The 22,144-nt window shown below is 37.7% G+C and overlaps 1 protein-coding gene and 1 long non-coding RNA gene across 3 annotated transcripts in view; one reads left to right on the top strand and one right to left on the bottom strand.

Moving 5' to 3' along the window:
- Positions 1 to 22,144, bottom strand: part of dpp6a (dipeptidyl-peptidase 6a) — a 413,973-nt gene that overhangs the window by 317,356 nt on the left and 74,473 nt on the right. The gene's annotated exons all lie outside the window — the stretch shown is intronic.
- LOC135785514 (uncharacterized) overlaps positions 16,272 to 22,144 on the top strand; it is a 387,186-nt gene continuing 381,313 nt past the window's right edge. Inside the window, exon 1 of the long non-coding RNA XR_012335665.1 lies at positions 16,272 to 16,544. This is a non-coding gene — a long non-coding RNA (uncharacterized lncRNA). The remainder of the gene's footprint in view (positions 16,545 to 22,144) is intronic.

The following is a 22,144-nucleotide window of genomic DNA, read 5'->3' as shown; positions in this document are numbered from 1 at the left end:
TATTTTAACGATCTGAAACGCAAGTGCGAAGCGCAACGCGCAAGTGAGTTTGTGGGCGGATCTTTGGCACTGTTGCTATTTTCCCGGCGTGAGAAATAACTCTTGCGCCGGGCGCAAATCAATAAGGGGTTGGTCTGAAGTAGGTTCATTATTCATAGGTGTGGTTTGGGCGTAACGTCAAATAATAAACCAATCAGAACGCTATCCAACATTCCCTTTAAACGCAAGGGCGCAAGTTCCATGGCGGGTTGCTATTATTATGACGGATTTACCAGGCGTACACCAGGAGCGGTTTACAGCCGAGGAGACCCACGTTCTTGTAAGAGCAGTCAAAGACAGAGAAGTTGTTTTGTATGGGGATAGGAGAAACCCGCCCAAATAAGCGTAGGTTAAACAGGTGTGAGAGGAAATAGCCACAGTCTCATCAGCTGGCATCCCAAGCGCTACAATGATGTCAGGAGACGGGGGAATCCCAAGCTTGCCAGCATAAATCGGGCACGCCGTGTAACGGGAGGTGGATCTGCCTACACAGACGCCAGCAGAGGACATCGCTGCGTCCACCCTCACCGCTAAAAGGGTTTGGGGGCTTTGAAATCGGACCCAAGAAACGCAAGCAAGGTCCAACCCCAAAGTACTCTTAAAAATCAAGTTCAAATACATTAAGGTTTCTTATGAAAACATTTTAATTATTATTTACATAAAATAAACGTAATACAGCCACACAATAAACATATGAAAATATTTTAATCGTTATTTGCATGAGAATTTTTTAACGCAGCCACACAATAAATAAAAACTATCACCACAATGCTCAACACTATGATTCCCCTTATCTCGTGAATTAATATTTTTAAGTGTAACAATTTATGATTTGCAAAAATAACTGTTGCATCTGTGTAGATTAGATGCAAAGTGTATGCGCGTTGTGCACGCTATACATTATGGTCAAGCATGGGCCCTTAAAATAGCATAATGAACAACGCGCAACGCCGCCACTGACTTTAAACTTTTTTTTCTGGTCAGTGGCGCAGTTGTTTTTTGAAACTGCAAAATAGCATCAGGGATGGTTTGCGCCGGAACACGTCTCTTTTTTTGCGCTGAACCGCCCAGGGAGCGCAAGTTCATTCCCTAGTTTGCCGACGTGCGTCTGTGGAGGGAAAAACCCGCTGTGCGCCGGTGCAAAATACGAATGATACATGCATCACTGACAAAGTCAATTGCGCTGGGTGCAAGATAGGGCCCGCAGTCTTTTCAGTGAAAACGTTCCAGCGTGACATCCGACGTTTTTTCCCAGATTGCATCACATATTTGCTTTTGTTAATAATAATGATACATTTGCAGACAAAGCACTGAACAGCATTGTTTATTCTTTATAATTTAGTTTATGTGAGACTTCTTAGTTTACAAATGAACACTTGTAAAGTTTTCTATATTATAATTTATCCATGGATTGTAGCCCTACTGGGTATTTTAAAATATGTCATTTTGAGCATTCGTAGCATTTGAAACTTCTTGAAAGTCTTATTACTTTAGTGAAGATAATCTTGTTAGCGTCACAGGCGAGTTATAAAATTGTGTCTAGCATCATAAAGATAGAGTCTTCGGAATGAAATGTCCAACAGTGATCCACTGCCTGGGCAACTCTCATCTAATTCTGTCTTTATTGGCAAACAAAACTCAGAGCTGTGCCAGCTGTCGTTCATTTGCGTTCATTCTCAGCATCTCGCTTCGGCTCCAAATCACCCATCCCATGATACAACAGCTGCTCCAGAGGGCCTGCCTCACTCCACAAGCATTGCCAGGATGCTAATGTCTCTATTATTCTATTCATCTGCTGTATTAGGACCATGATTTCTCTCCAACCACCTTGAGAGTGAGCACTGAAACCTGGGAGAGAGAGGTGCTGTGGATGGCAGGCAGTTCAAACCCATTAGGACTTCAGAGAAACATTCAGTCGATGGACCTCTGGGGAACTGATGGGTCAGAAGCCAAGCCCAAAGAACACTGAGGCTAATGATGACATTATGTTTAGCCCTGGGTTTAACACTGACCCCAGTTTGCCATAGCTGAATGAATTTTAATGCACTCATTAGTGAAGTAAATGTGCACTTTCTTACTGAATTTGAGCTGCCAGTAGCTTACTGTACAAGTATGCACTAGCATATAGGAAATGTAACAGTTTTTGACATACAGTAAAGTCAAATAAAGTCTGGTACAGAATGATCGCAGCTTATTCTTGGCAAGAACTGCCCCCTTAGACAGAAATAAACAGTCTCAATCTCATAATGCAGTGGTATTAGTCACACCTGAATTGTGTTTGGTTTAAATCCTCACCACTTTTCATTGAAATATACTAAACATAATAAATGGCATGTTTCTGTTAAAAGATATAGTACCTGAAATAGTAAACAATAACAAAATATCACTCTGCAACATAAAATAAAGATTGGTTATACTGTAGGTGCTGCAGTGATATAGTAGCTTGGTGCATTAGTGCCTTACTGTATCAAAGACTATAATGGCAATTGACCAACTATTACCAATGTCTAACATCATAAAAGACCAGCATAAACAATAAAAATACTTTGGCAGACTTCAGGAATGGCTGTACAGAATATCCTGTTGCTGTGGTGAAAACAAATTCTTCAAAATGTAATACAGATAATTTCACAGAAAGAACTCGAAGCATAAAATACAGCTAGATATCTAGTTTGATTGCTACTAAGTGTCTAAAACTCTAATGCTAGACTCCGCAATCCTAGAAACATTTTGCAAACCAGTGAGTAGTTCTACCTTAGAAGTGCTCATTGTATCAACCCAGTGCTTTGTTTAGTCAGGAATTATTTTTTCTGGCCAACAAATGAAATTCTATACTCATTTACTCCCAGAAGTTGTGTGAAAAGCTAATCAGATTGGAATCATACAGGAAAAATGCAAAAGGAAGACTGCATAATGCAACAATGAAAAACATCAAATGCAAGATAAAGGCTTTACTGAAGCAATGTAATTGCAGGCTTCTTTTTGCACTTTAACCTGTTTGACATGGTTAGTGTTTGAGCATTTAACAGATCATTTCATTCAGCTCATGCCATCTTTGTGCAGTGTGCATCAGTCAGTCTGTGGGCATGCAGTCTGAAACTAAGAGTAAGTGGATGCACATCTAATGTCAAGTGACTGGACTTACTATTGATAATGAGTTTTTCATTCTGTCAGACTCTTCATGAAATGTTTTCTTTTTTAACAAGCTAAAAAAACAGGACAAGAAGTAACGGAGAGCAATATAAATAATAGATTTAGCACATGCCAAAAGCCAGACTGGAACTCATGTTGCCTGCATAAGCACCATATCTCAGTATACATGAGTACATGCACTAATCCCTAGGCATACTATACATTACTCTCTAATTTTTGTACCTCTGAGACATCACATCATATGAAATGCTCATTAAGTAAACTTCAACAATCCAAACATGTTCATTGCAGAATATAAACAACAAACCATACACTATCAGACAAAATGGTACAACATTGTGTGTAAAGGTACACAATATGTTCTTATTGTATAACATTTTAACGTGTTGTATACCCAAAAACACAGCCCCAGGGCGAGAAAAGGTACAGTTGTGTACTCTTTTTGTAACAGTGTATAAACAGATTTTATAACAAGCACTGATAAATGAAATCTGATGTTCCAGAATCATGAAGGAAGAAAACATGACAAAGGATCCTTTGAATGAAAAAATCAGTAAGGACAGCTGGCAGTATCGCTCTGACCTGTGTAAATACACCGCAGGGCATGCAGGTCCATTGGCCTTTACCCAGTCCGATAAAAGAAACCTCTGGATTTGAAAAAGATATCTGAGCCCTCTCATGCAACATTTAAATGCCTGAATCAGACATCAACAAAAACATGCATTGATCAAATCTAAGCCATTTACTATTTGCATTTTTATTGTTGCTTTGTATTTCCATTCATCCGAACACAAATATTTAAAAAACTGCCTCTATATTCATTACAGAGTTTGGGAGAGCATGCTTGGAATACAAGCACTAATAATAACTGTAATTATTATTTTGAAAAAATGTGAGTGGTGCTTACATGTACAAATTTCTGCTGGGAAAATTGATGCTGGGAACTCAGGTAGTTTTGAGTTTTTAATTGATCAAAAATCTTATGTCTTTTAAAGGCAGCAGAATACCAGCAGCACCCGACTTTATCTAAGGGTGTTTTCACATATACACTGTTTAGGTCGGCCCAAATGACGTGTCGCTCCGAGTATGGTTCGTTTGGGTCAGTGTGAACACAACAGCCGAACTTGGGTGCTCCCTAAACGGCCGCTCCGAGACCGCTCTAAACAGGTGGTCTCGGAGCGGCTGTCGCCGAACTCTGGGGCGACCCACCTGTGGTGTGAACACTGCTGGACCTCGGGCCGAACCAAATACAGGAAGTTCTCCACATGTTTGAGCCACTTGGCTTTCGTCGTGACGTGAGCCGGGTGTTATATTGTGGGTTAACAACAAACAAGCCAATCCTGGTCGTTGGCAGAGATTCGCAGTCTCCTTTACGTTTGAGCTGATGATTTTATAAATGCATAGCTGTCCTCCACAGACAAATAGTGACATTACGGGCTTTTTAGCAAAGGCTCCGTGAGAAAAACTTTAATAGAACAGCTATGCAATTTCGCGTTAAAGCAAAGAAACTTCGCAAAGACGTGCATCGTTTATCTCCACATCTTGATAGCTGCGCTCTCCCTGTCAGGCTGGTTGTCGTGGAAACGTGGGGGTGGTCATGAGACGTTAAGAGCTGTCAGAGACCAATGACAGCGCTGACCGTTGTCACATGGTGTACGGTGCGGCATTTCGAGTACAGCAAAAAAAATATATATGCGAACACGGACCGCACTAACTGAAAAATGATACAATGTATTTTGGTGCGCTCCGCAGGGAAAACAGCCTAAGCCTCTGCAGAATAATTTTATAATAATAACTAGGGCTGGAACGATGCTTCTACCAAGTCGATTATGTCAATTATGTAACTGCGTCGATTTGCCGTCACACTGTTTGCATTTTTAAACGATGGCGGCTTCAGCTCCAGGTGATACTGACAATCAGGCGTTATATTAAACAGCCAGATCGTGATCAAAAGTGTGGAAATACTTTAATACATCAAATAAAATGGTGCCCTGCACACTGTGTAAAACTGAAATGTCACACCACAGCAGCACAACATCTATGCATGAACATCTCAAAAGAAAACATCCTGGGGCTCTCTGACCTCAAAATAACAAGAAGGCAGCGTAAGTATTTGAACGATTACATAAAGTTTTTACCCAACAGTAGAATGCAAGCCAAATATTGTGCTTTATACAGCTGCTTTTACATCTTTGATTAATATGAGCTGCGAGACGCCCGGCTGACACGACATCGCGTCTGAGCAGTATGTTGAAACAGTTAAAAAAATAGCAGGACATGTTTTATATTAAAGGAATATTCCATTTTCTTAAAAGAAAAATCCAGATAATTTACTCGCCACAATGTCATCCAAAATGTTGATGTCTTTCTTTGTTCAGTCGAGATGAAATTATGTTTTTTGAGGAAAACATTGCAGGATTTTTCTCATTTTAATGGACTTTAATAGACACCAACAATTAACACTTAATTCAACACTTAACAGTTTTTTTCAACGGAGTTTCAAAGGACTATAAACGATCCCAAACGAGGCATAAGGGTCTTATCTAGCAAAACGATTGTCATTTTTGACAAGAAAAATAACAAATATACACTTTTAAAGCACAACTTTTCGTTTAGGTCCGGTCCAGCGTGACCTAACGTAAATGCGTAGTGACGTAGGGAGGTCACGTGTTACATATATAAAACGCACATTTGCGGACCATTTTAAACAATACACTGACACAAAGACATTAATTAGTATCAGTTGACATACAACAACGTAGGAACGGTCCTCTTCCAACACATTTGTAAACACTGGGGCGGAGTTTCGTGTTCGTCCTCTGTGACCTCTTGACGTGATGACGTATTGCGTCGGGTCACGCTAGCGCATGACGACCTGATCTAAACGAGAAGTTGTGCTTTAAAAGTGTATATGTGTTATTTTTATTGTCAAAAATGACAATCGTTTTGCTAGATAAGACCCTTATGCCTCGTTTGGGACCGTTTAGAGTCCTTTGAAACTCCGTTGAAAAAACTGTTAAGTGTTGAGTTAAGTGTTAAGTGGTGGTGTCCATTAAAGTCTATTAAAATGAGAAAAATCCTGCAATGTTTTCCTCAAAAAACATAATTTCTTCTCGACTGATCAAAGAAAGACATCAACATTTTGGATGACATGGTGGTGAGTAAATTATCTGGATTTTTCTTTTAAGAAAATGGAATATTCCTTTAATAAGAAGTTATGAAACACTAAGTTACTGTCACACTGAGAGCTTATGTGCCCGCGTGCACAGAAAGCCAGTTGGCAGTGCGGAGGTCCTAAGTAAGTTATTTTTTTGCGAAAATGTGATTTTACAGAAGCTCGTCTTGTTAGGTATTCCTGGCATGCATTTCGTTAAAGTAACAGCAGCGTAAACGCTGTTTATAAAATATTAGAAGATCATTCTAGCTAAACTTTTTTTTTACCCGGAACTTAAGAAAAGTTCAATGTTAAAGTTGATGCTTATTCAGTTTGATTTTATTTACTTATTTAATTTAAATCATTAAAATATGCCTATTTTATTGTTTAGGGTGAATAATGCACCTTTTTGCACTGTCTATGTTAGGCTGAATTTATGGTGGACAAGGCACTGTCACTTTATTTTTCATGTTGAACATTTTTGTTTGTGTATTTGTTTTATTCAGAAAATGCTTAAATAAAATGTAGGCATAAATGGCAAATGTTACATTTATTATTTGTTGGTGAATTATATATATAAAAAAATCATTAGACTATTCGACTAATCTAAAAAATATTTGATAGATTAATCGATTGAAAAAATAATTAATACTTTTCCCCACACAATGTGATCAATGGTAATCAAAATTCCATATAAAAATATTTTAATATAGTTAAAACGCTGCCACACGATGCAAACAACAATAAAATCAGGAATGGACTATTACTGTGATCTTCTGTTTGTCAGGTTATGCCATGATCCCTTTTTTAATACATGCCCGGCCTTTGAAAATGTCACCAAGAACCAGCATGTACTGGCTATCGGGACTAACGGGTAATTTCCGGTGGGCTGCAGGCTTTGTGTGCCGGTGGGCATGTTAAAGTTATTACATGTAATTATACTGTTCTATCAGTCAAACTGTATACCTTTGCATCTCTCACTGTACAAAAGAAGCTAGCGCATGCTGCAAGACTGAGAGGTAAGCAAGTGTGTCGATTGCATGACGTGTGCATGTCGGACTGGGCAATCAAAATCAAGTTATTTAACAGTAGTTGTTTTTCGACTTCATGCAGTGTTTGGCATCAGTGTACTGCAAGAACTATTCGAAAGCTGTCCTCTCCCAATAGTCTATTTCAGCATGAAAACAACAGAATAATAAATGCAAAGGATTCAGAGCAGCATATCGTCGTATTTTACAGGACAAGTCCACAAATCCATCATCACTGAGATTAAGACAGCGGAAGGGAACTCAGATGACACAGGAAAGCAAAAAAGAAGTCCATAATCAAAGCAGAATATTTTCATAGTTGGACATCATGCATATAGCCTATTTATTGTTATTTTGAGAATATGTTGTGCATTTTGCTTTATTTTTCTAATACATATTATCATTATGAACAAGTGTTTTTGCATGCCTGGCACAAAAAATTATATTATTCTTCACTCTTTCAGATCCCTATTTATTACATTGTATGTACTGTAAAGAGGGAGCGATTGTTATTATTATAAGGGTTTGTTCAGTTCAGTAGTGTTGGAGTAATTGTGTTAAAAACAATAGCATAACAGTAAATACAAATTGGTTCAGCATATCGGTTATCGGGCACATAAGCATCCAAATATTTGGTATCGGTTTGAAAAAAAAAAATCAGTATCGGTCCATCTCTAAACCAAACCTTTTCCCTTAGCTTAACCCCCAAATAGAAAACAAGTGTGTACAACCCCTAGCTTTGTCCAAAACCCAAACCTAACATTGACCTAAACCTAATCCTATAATCAAACTGGATTGCTAACAATGATATTTATCTAGTAACATGTCTTGCTTCGTGAAATCCCTAATCCGTTCCCCACAAAGCCACACAATGTAAATCACCCATGGCAGAAAAGGTACATATAGTGTAACTGCTTTAAAGACAATACAGTCAAATCTTTGCCTGTGCTGTCCAATGTGCATAAAGCAAAAATATTGTGCGACACACCACACAGACAATCAGATCATCAACAGCAGCAAATAATAAACAGCGAAATTGATCAACAAGACAACATTAGGTGAGAGAAACTCGCCTAAAATGTCCTTTCGCTCATTCATTGTCCCGCTCGCAGCTGGTTAGAAAAAAAGTGGAAGGAGATATCACAAGCTTTTAATTACTTGCTGCTTTATTGTGTCATGCCTGCTTAACACACAGTGTAAGTATAAACAATAGAAACAGTGATGTCTGCCATAACAAACACCACTAACAAGTTCACACGCTCCCTGCATATTCCTCTTCTGCTATAATTTAGCTGCTCTAATTTTCTCACGCATCGGAAATTAAATCCCCTGTGAGTCTGGCAGGAAACGTAAGCGTAGTTCAGTACCGTCTTCAATTTAAATGGAGCGAAACCTTTGAGATCTGTCAACATCCCAAACCTGAGCATGATGCAGAAGTGACAGTGTGACATCACAGTCGCTCCAAAACATATTTGACACCTTTGACTTGAATTTGCAGCCGTAAACACACATGGGACGAGAGAATAAAGACATGACATGACAGTATCACATAAACACATGCGAGAGCAGCTCATCTGCACTCTGCGCCTCAGGTGAGCGTGCTTAACGGAGTATGCAGAGAGAAAGATTTCTCATGGAGGAAAGTTTGATGAGATTTTAATCAAACATCTATTCTTGCAAAGACTTAATGCTCAAGATTAAGCCGCCAAAGCCGTCGAATGGTATATTGACAAAATGGGATTTTTGCACAACAAAAGCCGCAGCTCAAGCCACATGAGGACATAATTAATCGTTTTAAATGCATTGCATTTTTTCTTTATTTTTTACAGACACGCTAATTCCCCCGCGTAAGCCACTCACAACCAATAGCCTAAATCAATAAAGTCCCATTAGCCTTGGTTGGACATTTTCAGTCGTGTATTGAAGGTGTGTAATGAAAGGCTGTGCTTTACTGGATGAAGTTCTTGTCCCCATCGAGGCCAGAGAGAAGATGGGAAAAATTAAAGGCGCTTTGCTCAATACAGAGGGATTCAATAGGTTTGTAAGCTCAGAGAGCGTTATTTTCACAAGCGTGTCTGGTTTAAATGCCACCTTTCTTAAGCAGCAGGGTTAGGATGAATAATTAAGGTCAGTATATTCAATTACAGACATTGGACTGAAATACGCTGCTGGAATCTCTTATATAACTGATGGACTGATCTATAACTGAATGCTGCGGTCAGTTGAAAAAGCTTTATTAAATGTATTGATTATATAATACAGTGTGCAAGTTAAGCATACAGGGAAATAAAGTGTTCAGTACCACGGACAAAAAGGTAATGAATCAATATAATTAAAAAAAGTTTGCATAAGATTACTGTAGGTAATATTTTACATTGGAAAATAAAAATGTGTCAACATTTTTATCTTATCTCTAAAGATTTGTCTGTCATGTAGAAACAATAAATCAGCTAATGACAACATCACACTGGTAATGTAACTCGGTAATGTAAAATGGTAAAAATATCTAAAACATAATTTGGCTTAGTTGTTGCTTGTTTTGTGTAACTACGGTAAACATACTACATGAAAAGTTATTATCATGTTGTTGTTATTATGAACACGAGCAAAGCAAGCTAACGTTAGCTCATCCTGTGCAGCTGTCAATCAAAGAACATTATCATCTACTGTCAATCATCTCGCCTCATGACCCGCCCCCATTTAGAACGTTCAGAATAATGTAGTCGTGCATTTTTCTTTTGGTGCTTTGACGACCCGTCAAATCTCCTTTACTGTAGCAGTTAAAAGCTTTATTTTTTATATGGAGTTATTACATTTCATGGCAGCACAATCAACTACATATACACTCACCTAAAGGATTATTAGGAACACCTGTTCAATTTCTTATTTATGCAATTGTCTAATCAACCAATCACATGGCAGTTGCTTCAATGCATTTAGGGGTGTGGTCCTGGTCAAGATAATCTCCTGAACTCCAAACTGACTGAAAGAAAGGTGATTTAAGTGGGCATTGGTTGTTGGTGCTAGACGGGCCGGCCTGAGTATTTCACATCCTGCTCAGTTACTGGGATTTTCACGCACAACCATTTCTAGGGTTTACAAAGAATGGTGTGAACAGGGAAAAACATCCAGTATGCGTCAGTCCTGTGGGCAAAAATGCCTTGTTGATGCTAGAGGTCAGAAAAGAATGGGCCGAGCAACTTTGACTGAAATAACCACTCGTTACAACCGAGGTATGCAGCAAAGCATTTGTGAAGCCACAACATGCACAACCTTGAGGCAGATGGGCTACCACAGCAGAAGATCCCACCAATTAGTGCCAATTGGGCATCCTACCTGAGCATTGTTTCTGACCATGTCCATCCCTTTATGATCACTATGTACCCATCCTCTGATGGCTATTTCCACCAGGATTATGCACCATGTCACAAAGCTTGAATCATTTCATATTGGTTTCTTGAACATGACAATGAGTTCACTGTACTAAAATGCCCCCCCACAGTCACCAGACTCAACCCAATAGAGCATCTTTGGGATGTGGTGGAACGGGAGCTACGCTCTGGATGTGCATCCCACAAATCTCCATTAACTTCAAGATGCTATCCTATCAATTTATTCTTGTCTTTACAGAATAAAACTAGAAAAACAGCATCAAGCAAAACATTCTGGGAACAAAATCTGAAGCAAAAAAACAGAAAACAGTTTGATGATGATTTCTCGTTCCCAGAATGCTTTGCATGAGGCTGTTATTGTATAGTTTAATTCTGTAAAGATAAAGACTTGTTAATATTTAACATTTATTTAACTTTGAACAAACTCTTGCCAGTAAATAACATAAATTTAAATCTACGGTAAATTACCGGCAACCCAGCTGCAATACACTGTAAAAAATTCCGTAGAAATTGCAGCTGGGTTGCCGTTAATTTACCGTAGATTTTAATTTATGTTTTTTACTGGCAACATTTTGTTCAAAGTTAAATGAACATTAAACGTTTACAAGTCTTTGTCTTTACAGAGTAAAAGTAAAAAAAAACAGCATCAAGCAAAACATTCTGGGAAACAAAATCTGAAGCAAAAAAACTGAAAAAGGTTGATGATGATTTCTGGTTCCCAGAATGCTTTGCATGAGGCTGTTATAGTATAGTTTTATTCTGTAAAGATAAAGACTTGTTAATTTTAAAATTTATTTAACTTTGAACAAACTCTTGCCAGTAAATGTACAGTTAAATGTACAGTACACATCCTATAAGCTCAGTAAATCAGCCCCATGGGGAGCTGAAGAGCAGATAACAGACTTTGTGCTACAGCACCACCGAGAGCAACCTACAAACCTGAACTTACAATAATAAAAACCACATTGTGACACGCTGCATTAATTATGATTGTAAAATATGTGGTGTAGGACAGGACAATTGATTCAGAAGTAAAAGCAGCACCTACTGTTATGATAACCGCACCATAAAATATGTCACTTAAACTGTCAATTGTGGATCTTAAGTCAGCCTAAGGTGGTTTGCGGGTCTTAGCTGCATTTCCAGTCTGTCCAATCTGGTGCTTAACCAGCTCACAGAGCCTGAGGGACTGTCAAGTGCCCCAAATATCTCAAAAACCATCAAACCTGACCAACCTGAGCAGTGGGAAGCATGCTAAGATCAACAAAGCACTAGGCTTTGCCATAAACACGCAAGAAAAAACAAAATCTGGCATAATGTGTGTACTTTTGACAACCTCAGCAAGGTTTATAAAGCCCTGTATCCTATAAGAAGAGTGTTTAGGGTGACATCTGGAGAATATAAATATGGGATACACAAAACTGGAAAATCAAGTCGTGGTAATTACAGTAGCTTCAACATTTCACTGCACTTCTCACTAATGAATAGGAAATGATTGGATGGCAACTGCTGCTGGTGGTGTTTCTCAAGTAGGACGGCAATCAGGGTCAATGGCTTAGATCCAAACACATCAGAAAACACATTAAAACTTTTAACAGTCTATAAGAGAGGCTGTCATTAAAAGCTAAGAGGCCATAGCCTTTCTGTGAAGTTATTATAAATGAATATGATTGTAGCAAAGAAGCATAGGTGTCATTGAAGTTGGCAAAAAAGCAAACATATAAAGCATTTTAACTGCAACAGGATTAACATTTCATAACTTTTAATAATGAAGAAAACATCATGGCAATATTTTACAGATCATTTGTTAATGTATGCTCACATAATTAGTAATTTCTTTGGCAAGTTTCTCTTTTGCTGTTGCTCAGTTAGTATTTTGTTCAGATTCCTAATCATAATTATTAAATGTTTCCAAGTAAACAGACCATTTTTACATAGCAGACAATAAAACCTAATAAGCATACAGTACAACATCATATTGGTAACAAACTACAGAGAAACTGAAAAAGTCTAAAACATATTTTAATAAATAATGTACATAGGCATACATACACATTTTGTTAATGGCAAGAGCTTTTATGAGAAAGAATCACGAGGGTCGATACTGATCATGGTATTGCATGTCTGGCTGGTGTGGGGTCTATTCAGCACTCAGCCCGACCAGCAGGATCTGTTAGCACTTATCTTCCTAGAAAATCTTGAGTACAATAAAGCCATTAGGAAATATCATAAGATGTGCTGTTATCAGGACACACTGTGCAGTCTAAAACCGACAAAAGGGTCTTTTAAGCCTTCACACTCGACACACAGGCAGAACCGATGGAGATACGAGGAGAAAAAGTCAAACAAGCGAATCGATAAGGTTTAAACTCAGAGTCAGATCAGCAGATCCGCACTGACTTGTTGGTTTGATGGGATGAATCGTTCACGGGAGGCCTGGAGTTTAAATCTTAATCTCTATTGTCCACAAACCCATCTACTGAGGTTCAGTCAGAAAAACTAGAGAAGACAAGCATGAATGTCAGAGAACAAGGCTTCACAACAAAGTGCTGAAGTCTGAATAACAGAGCGGAGATGATTTTCTTCATTCCTATAAATGAGAATGATCAAAGACTGATCAAGAATGAGTCACAGGCAATGACACGACACTAGTAAAGAGTGACTTTGAGCAGTTTTAAAGTCATCCTACTGTAAGTGTGTGCCTACTTCAAAGAGTCCCCATCGCACAGCACTGATAACAGCAAATACTAGAGCGCCTCCATGTGGTCAGATAAACATCAACAGAGAGAAGTTTTATCTACACTTTTGATAATCATGAACAATAAGCATAAATCCTTTAAAGGCAAATTGTCAAATGCTTAAATATAAAGTATGCCTACGTATTCATTTCTATACTGCACAAAACTACATTATATTTCATATATGAGATAAACCACATGAAGCTAGATAAGATTTACAATTTTTGTTTTGTTTTTTTTGTTAATACATAACTTCCAAACATCCTTCTGAGTTATTTCATAGTTTTGTTATTTTTGTAAATCTTGTTTTTTAGCAGACTTTTAATTCTACTCTTAATATGTGTTTCTTTTATATACAACTTTCTTTTAAAGTTCTTGAAATAAGAGGCCCATGAGGAGACAGATAGGCAGATGGATGTGAACTGTTGAATGACAATAAATAATGACAATGTATCATGTCTTTAGCATTATTGAGTATTTAAACATTAAATTATATAAATAATCAATATTTAAAATTGTACTCAAACTCCTACTCATTTCAGTATTTGTGGGTAGTGTGGCAAAATTCAACTATACATTTTGTATTATATAATCTTTTATATGATATTTTAAGTGACTAAACTAATGCTAAAGCCAAGGAAACAATATTAAATCTTTTTAGTTTAGATTAAAAGTGCATTATGCTAAAATGAGTTTGCATTCTTTTTGTTGTGAGAGGTAATTAAAAACTAAAGAAATGCCTTTTTTGTACAACACAATGTACCAATCTACAGTGTACAGTACAGAGCTGAGTTTACCTGAGAGAACAGCCAAATTCCCTCTACACACACACACACATACGCGTGCACACGCACACACGCGCACACACACACACACACACACACACACACACACACACACACACACACACACACACACACCCCAGGCGGCCTGTAAGAGGAGTGTGGACATCTGCTCCATCAGGCATAATCAGGCACTGAGAGATTTGCATATGCAAGAGCTTCTTAAATGATGCATCTCTCAGAACACCTGCAGGGGTGAAGTGTGCATTCATGAGCGTGTTAAAAACCTTCAACCACCCCAAAAATGGAAACAGGTTTTTAAAGAAACAGCAGTGCCCAAGCCAGACTTTCAAAGAGAAACCTAGAAACACCAGAATCGAAACTCTGCCAAGGCGTGTGAATGCAGACACTTCTAGCTAGACAAGCTCGATTTCACAAGTCACGCATTCTGAAATGTAGTGCACTATGAATCATAACACAACACGATGTGTGTCACGTTCTTAGCATTGCCGCAGGGGGCCGCTATAGCAGGCTTAGGATGAAACTATGGGTCAGTTTTCTCTTTCAGGTTACAAGAATTAGAAGATTAGCTCCAGTGTATGCCAAAGTTGTTAACTATTCATATTCATAATCTGTTTAAACTGTTTAAATTGTCTTTGCAGCATGTTAAAATCTGTGAAAAATGTTAAAACAATAAACTGTTTATTCAAAATGCTAAGATAATTAAAGTTATTTGGGAAAAGCAGAAACGAAATGAAATTATACTACTTGCTATGACATTTCATCTAATACAATAACATTCAGACATTTTTAGCATGACTCAAGTGTCCAGATAAAAGTGTCCTAAACTAAACTTTTGGGGTTCATAGATTTTTTTTTTCAAAACAATGAATCAATACTGTCATCTAGTGGAAGTATAACATCCCCCAAAATGATATTAATGCTTTGATTTGTATCATTCCGATTGTCTTATAGCACTTTCCTGCAGATCAATCTAAAATCCATGCCTAGGGCATAAATAAAGTGGCCACTGTAAATAAGATTGTTGGTGGCTGTTTTACTCATTTTTAGAGCCAGTCATTTCAACCTCAATACCTGTCTTGATCCAGTCTGCTTAGGTTTATCATTCATATCAGACAGTCCACACCAGTTTAATAGGCAGTCAGCTTTCTCCCCTAATATGAAGGATGATTTCTTGCTGCTAGCAGCACATATCACACTCTGCCTTGTCTGGTCTAAATCAAATGAATTGCTTATTTTCTAATCCTATTGAGAAAGTTTTAGGATAAAGCTCACAAAAGTTCTCTGAAAATAAGACTTAAAGGTGCCGTTTTTCATGATGCCATTTTTCTAACTTTTCTAAGCATAAACAATACCTGCAAAATTATAAAGCTCAAAGTTCAATGCCAAGCAATATATTTTCTTTAAAAGAATTAGCTTTTTAAGGACTACAGAGAATGGCTGGTTTGGATTACAGCCCTCTACTTCCCAGGTATATGATGACAATATTTTGAATTATTGGCTACAGGAATACGCAAAAAGGGTATGACTTTGTTGCGCTTTCACTGCAAAAAAGGCAGCATGAAGTTAAAACAACTTGATTTTGCAAGTCAATTCAACCTAACATTTTAAGGCCTGTGATAAGTTGACATAGCTCAAGTTGAAATTGTTTAACTTAATTTTTTGAGTTAAAGTAACATAAAAATGCATGTTTATTCCAATGCAGGAAAAAACGTCACCTTTAAAGGGGCTGAATGTAAGTTATTACTTAAAAAAATCTTTAAGATAGAGTTTTCATTCGTATATTTATGAGGCAACCATAATGTAATAGAAAGAATGACACCTTGAGTGTCCTCCACGGTTGTCTCTATCAGCCTGTAGGCTCTTTTCTGTGTGGAGAAGTCGGGTCCGAATTGGCACGAAATTCAAAATGTGACGTCATGCGCGTGCTCGTCTACCTGGGCGTTCCATATAGACGCGTACGGCCGTCATTGGTAAACAGCGGCAATCGCTAGCATGTTTCAAATGGACTCTGTAGACGGAAAGAAGCTACCAACTTCCAGCACAATCCATACACTCATGGAAACGCCTCGTAAGTTTAAAAAAAATCCTTATCTAGTGCGGCCAAAATAGTGCGTGACCGGCGTCGGGGAAAAGACAAGAGTAAACATCGGATTGGCATTTGATTCTTGGAGGGAGCTCCGGTCAGCGCTGGGTATGATAACAGACCTTGAGCAGGTTTCCTTTTTACTGCAAAGGTAAGACATAGTTACAGGACATCTGTAATATATTATGTTATTGTTTTTGTGGTGTAATGCTAACGACAGCATTTATTTTGTGGTGTAATGCTTACGATAGCATGTAGCACAGGACCATTTCAAAAGTTACTTTCTTATATGAATTATCTTTATTCGGAGGACGAGTGCATTAAGATTGTGAGTGTCGGGAGTGTGTTTTACAGTGTCGTGTTACAAAACTTATTTAACTTAAAATTACAAAACTTAAGTAGACTTCTGTTGAAAATATAAAGTAGCACTGCAACATTTTGCTAAAATATGGTCTGTCAAACAACCTTACAGTACTGTAACTTTTCTTACATTTGTAAACATGCTGCTGAATCTCAATGAGCTGTCTGTGGTTGCTACGGCAACTCTGGTTGTTGTGGTCGTGCTCGTACGAGTGTGCCCACCGAGAACGAGCATGAGACTGGCTGCAGTTTCTATAACGGCCACTGGTGTCAGTAACGGTTAGAAATTTCTCAACTTACGGAGAGCACCTTTAATATTGTTATGTTTATTCTAAAATAAATGTATCCTGTTTTAAGAAGGATTAAAAATTAAGTATTGATACTGGGTACGATAGAGTACAACCAGGAGAACTGAAAATGTATTTCTCCATGTGACATTCTTCACCCAGAATGCTTTGATGTTCCACAGCTTTTAAATCTCCAAGATCAATATGGCCATTACCTGGATTTCACATTTCTACACTTCACAACAGAGGGACAAACTAAATTAGGCCAGACAATCCTTTCAGTAGCCACTTCACTCTTTCGAGGAGTTCAAAGGTGAAGATAAAGGTGGTAGAGGTTGAAGAGGTCAACTTAAGACCGTTACTGTACCTCACAAGGTATAATGGACTAGTGGACTGGCAGTTTGACCACCATTTAATATATTGGGACATGAGTAATTTTATAGTATGGCAACAGTATATCACAATCAAATTATTTTAAATGGAAACAAAAATGGTTGTTGAGAACTCAAATAACCATGTGGTAATGCCCATTTCTGGATGATCCATTGAATTAAATGCTTCATCACATTTCATTAGTCTCTCTTTTTTAATTTGGAACTTGGATGCAAACCAAAAGATAAGATTGTTTAAAAAACATGAATGAGGCATCCAAGCAAAACAGCTTCACAATGTGTAACAACTGAGTGGAAAACAAAAGACAGAAAATCGTAAACAGTTATTCAAACAGTCAAAGCAATGCCATTTGCTTGATGCAATTTTAGAAATGCTAAATGTGAAGAAATGAGCATGAATATGAATCAATACATTTAATGTATTCCTACAACATTTCTTTTATCATATCACAGATATATCGAACCATTTTAGTGAACTATTCTTAATTTATAAATATATAATGTTTATATTATCTGACATGCAGTGTATATGAACTCAATTTAAACATTACATCACTTTTTATAGCACTTCCAATGCAGTGGTTTTACTATGTCATAAAAATGATTTATCAAGTTGTACACCTATCAGTAATGCGCGGGTCAATGTATAAACAACCTGCACCCGCCCAACATTTTCAACTAACCTGCTCGCAACTCGGACCTCAATAATAATGTGTACCCGGCTTCTATTTAGTAAATGCTCATCACTTTAATCACTCTTTCACTCCTTCTGTTCATTGTGAAAACAAACCTTGTTGTTTTCAATCAGGTATTTTCCTTTCTATCACTGAACAACCCACTAGATGACAAGCAGTCAGGCTTTAAATACAACAACTCCACCGAAACAGCACTGCTGTCATTCAAGGAAGCATAACGGCTAGCTAAGCCGGAATCCAAATCCTCGATTCTGATTCTGCTAGACCTGTCGGCAACCTTTGACACAGTCAACATCAGATCGTACTAGCCACCCCATCATTGCTAGGGATCACAGGTTCTCTACTCCAATAGTTCATATTTTATCTCTCTGAAAGATCGTTTAGGGTGTCATGGAATGGCACACTGTCCACAGCTTACAAGATGGTCACTGGGGTCCCTCAGGGATCAGTGCTTGGTCCACTTTTTTTTCTCTATTTAAAAACATCCTTAGGACCTATCATACAGATGCATGGCTTCTCCTATCACTGCTACGCTGATGACACCCAGTGCCAGATCTTCATCTCAATTTACCCAGATACCCTCCAGTTTTATCCATTGTGGTAGCACTCACTCACAAAAAGCTTGGAGACCCTTGGAATAAGCACTTCTTTTATTAATGCCTCCCTATGACAAATTGCTCTATTGTTTTCTAATCTTTGTAAGTCGCTTTGGACAAAAGCGTCTGATAAATGCCTATATGTAAATGTTATCAAAATTTAGAAGTAAACTTGCAAATATGTGACCTTATTTTTGAGCTGTTCTGCATATTCCTCCAAGTTTCATGTGACTCCAATTTTACTGATTAAATGCAAAAATATATATGGGTTGACAATGACCACCTTACGTTATTGTCACATAACGTCCTGCCATAGTGATGTCTGTGTGTGTGTGTGTGTGTGTGTGTGTGTGTGTGTGTGTGTGTGTGTGTGTGTGTGTGTGTGTGTGTGTGTGTGTGTGAGTGGCACTGGCAGAGGCCTATCTGAATGACATGGATAGATTGAGGGTGCCAGAGCTTGACCGTGTTTGTCTGAAATCCAAACGGTGAAATTAAAAGGCCCTGTTGCTTTCAACCAGCCCTCCTCTCATCTGTTACGGCCTGTCAGAGTAAGAAACAGCTCTGACTGACAGCTCTATACACCCAATCTCTTTTCTTTGACCAAAAAGGTAAAAAACAGGCAAAAAAAAAAATCACAAATTTCCTAGAGTATCACACAATGTGATTTTTAAACGTGTCTGGGTGAACCTAAAAACTCATCCTATTTGAAACAGATTTGATAAGTGACATAAATCATGAATCCATATTCATTAGCATTTTTACCTACCATATGGTATTTGCACATTACCCCAATGCACTTCAAACACATGACCATGGTATAAAATACTACAAAGGCAAAAAAGAAAAACAACATTGTATTCCACAAAACAGTAGAAAGACTTAAACACCATGGTGTTGAAAAATTATGGCATTTTGATTAATGTCCAAACAATTATAGTATTATGGTTCAATGAAAAGAAAAAAGATTGCAGAAAAGCAGAGATATAATGTATCTGGTACTTGTATGTGTTGATGGTATCTATAATATCTGTGATGTGAGACAGTGAAAGTGTATCTGAGTGTGCTTCTCTATGTGTCTTGAGTTGCACTTCACTGCTGCAGGTCTGAACACATCAGTCAAACTCTGCCAAAATGTATTACTTCCGTTTCTAGAGCTGCCAGCCACAGTGCACACAGCAAGGTTCACTGTTATTATCCAGACTCCCAGATAAAAAGGGATGCTGAATAAAGGAAAGGCCAAAACCAGAGACAGGGAAAGAGTGAAAGATCTATGTAGCTACAGTAGATCAGGTCAACAAACAGCATGTAACTGTACTGAATATGAGGCAATTAGAGCCGTTGTCCAAAACTTTCTGAGGATCTTGTGAACTCTTGACAACAGACAAATAGATAGTAATTTAAGATAACACGGACATTCTTCTGTTGTGAAGGTTGTATTCTAGAGGGTATGGCAACATAATTAGGATACCTAAAGATTTATGGCAGGAGTATAGCATGTATTCTTCATGGACTACTAGACAATGCCAGAATGCATTTCAAGATGCTGGAAAGCACTGTTAAGAAAATAGTTGGCTGTACTTGTGTAATTACTAAAATGTATCAAAAGACAAGGATAATAAAAATAGCTTGATATGCACTGCTTCACCCAATTTTTGTGTTTTTGTAGTCTCAAGTTTATGTCCCATGATCAGAATTACTCATATGGCGTGTAAAGTAATTGTCAGTGATTCAGTTGAGCTCCTTTATGAGATTTTATTTCAGCCAGAATGCTCTCTTTGAAGGTAGCTCCATAGGTTTTGGAACTGATGTACTTTGCATCAAGAAGGAAAAATCTTTTTGAAAATAACAAAACATTTCCACTGCCATCTATCATAATCCCACCGTGAGCGATCAATGGGCAATACGTATTCATGACCACAAACCAGTGTGAAAACAGCAGTCACAGGCATTGGCCACATACTCGATCTACTGATTACAGCTTAAAATTAAAACATTTTGTTAAACGTCGTTTTAATTTGTTGTAGTGGTGACCTCATTCTAAATGCTTTTAACTTGAAGGCAATTCAATTATCCTTTAAAGTTTGGTAAGAGTGCTTTCATAAAAAAAAGAAACAAAGATCAATACATTTAATTCAGCATTATTCATTTTTCTGAACATTTATTTCATTTTTCATTATATATTCAGTTCTCCGAGAGGTAAAAGTTAGTGACAGGAAAGCAACAGGCCGAGTCGATATTGATTTCTCCAAGCGGAATAATGACTTGAAGGGCGGTGGGAATCTTTCCCGAAGATAGATGCCCTCAGAGAAAATACCAGAGTCTTGTTTTTCATGTCTCTCACACTGCATTTGACACCATCTGTCATTTTTCACTGATAAAACACCAACTTTAATATATTTTATTATTCTGTGGAGAAGATACAGTATAGACCTACATTTTAAACATAATTTTCATGAAATTCATAGCGATTCATACATTTCTGGTTTGTAATAATCTTTGCAGCATTAGGAATTGTAGTTATGGTTAATTTGAGTGAAACCAAATTTACACTTTTAAAAATGTTGTGTTGTTTTAACCCATAGTTGGTTCAAATCTGGACAAACCTAACAGTTTAGTTATTTCAACCCAAATGCTGGGTTGTTTCAACCTATAGTTTGGTAACAACAACCAGCATAGGGTTATTTATAACCAAACTGTGTCTTCACCCAACTATGGGTTAAAATAACCCATCATTTAAATTTTTTATTCTGAGGATCTAGATTGGCTGAGAGTCCATAGATATGTATAAAGGCTAGATGTCTCGTCCGCGCTGCTGGCCAATTGAGTGGAACGTCCGCATTTTGGCGGCCATCTTACCACAGGGCGCTCGCTCACTCGTAGTATTGCGTTTTAATGATGCAGGTACTTTAAAATGACCATAACTTGCTTAATTTTTTACCGATTTTAAAACGGTTTGGTTTGTTATAAACGTCAAAGATGTACCTATGACACTGCATACCTATACTAAAAATAAATAAAAAATTCATGAAACATGTTAAAGCATCCAGAATTATAGCCACGTTAATAACGTTTGTAAAAAACCAAACCGTTTGAAAATCGGAAGAAAATTGAGCAAGTTATGGTCATTTAAAAGTTCCTGCACCATTAAACTCAATGCTACGAGTGAGCGAGCGCCCTGTGGTAAGATGGCCGCCAGGTGATGCCGTTAGGGACTCGGCCGTAGGACATCTAGCCTTTATACATATCTATGTGAGAGTCTGCATAAAGGGTCCTTCAATTAACAGTTGCCACGGTTGCCAGTATTGAAATAATGTTTTGAATTAGTAGCAGAGACTGTCTTAAGCACATCTTGGACCTGAATCTGTATTATATAAAATAATGTTTTTTGAAAGATAAACACTGGAATACACTGGAATCACAG

Source organism: Paramisgurnus dabryanus, chromosome 22 (assembly GCF_030506205.2).
Source record: "Paramisgurnus dabryanus chromosome 22, PD_genome_1.1, whole genome shotgun sequence".
In the NCBI taxonomy this organism is placed as follows: domain Eukaryota; kingdom Metazoa; phylum Chordata; class Actinopteri; order Cypriniformes; family Cobitidae; genus Paramisgurnus; species Paramisgurnus dabryanus.
This window is presented reverse-complemented; position numbering and strand designations above follow the sequence as displayed.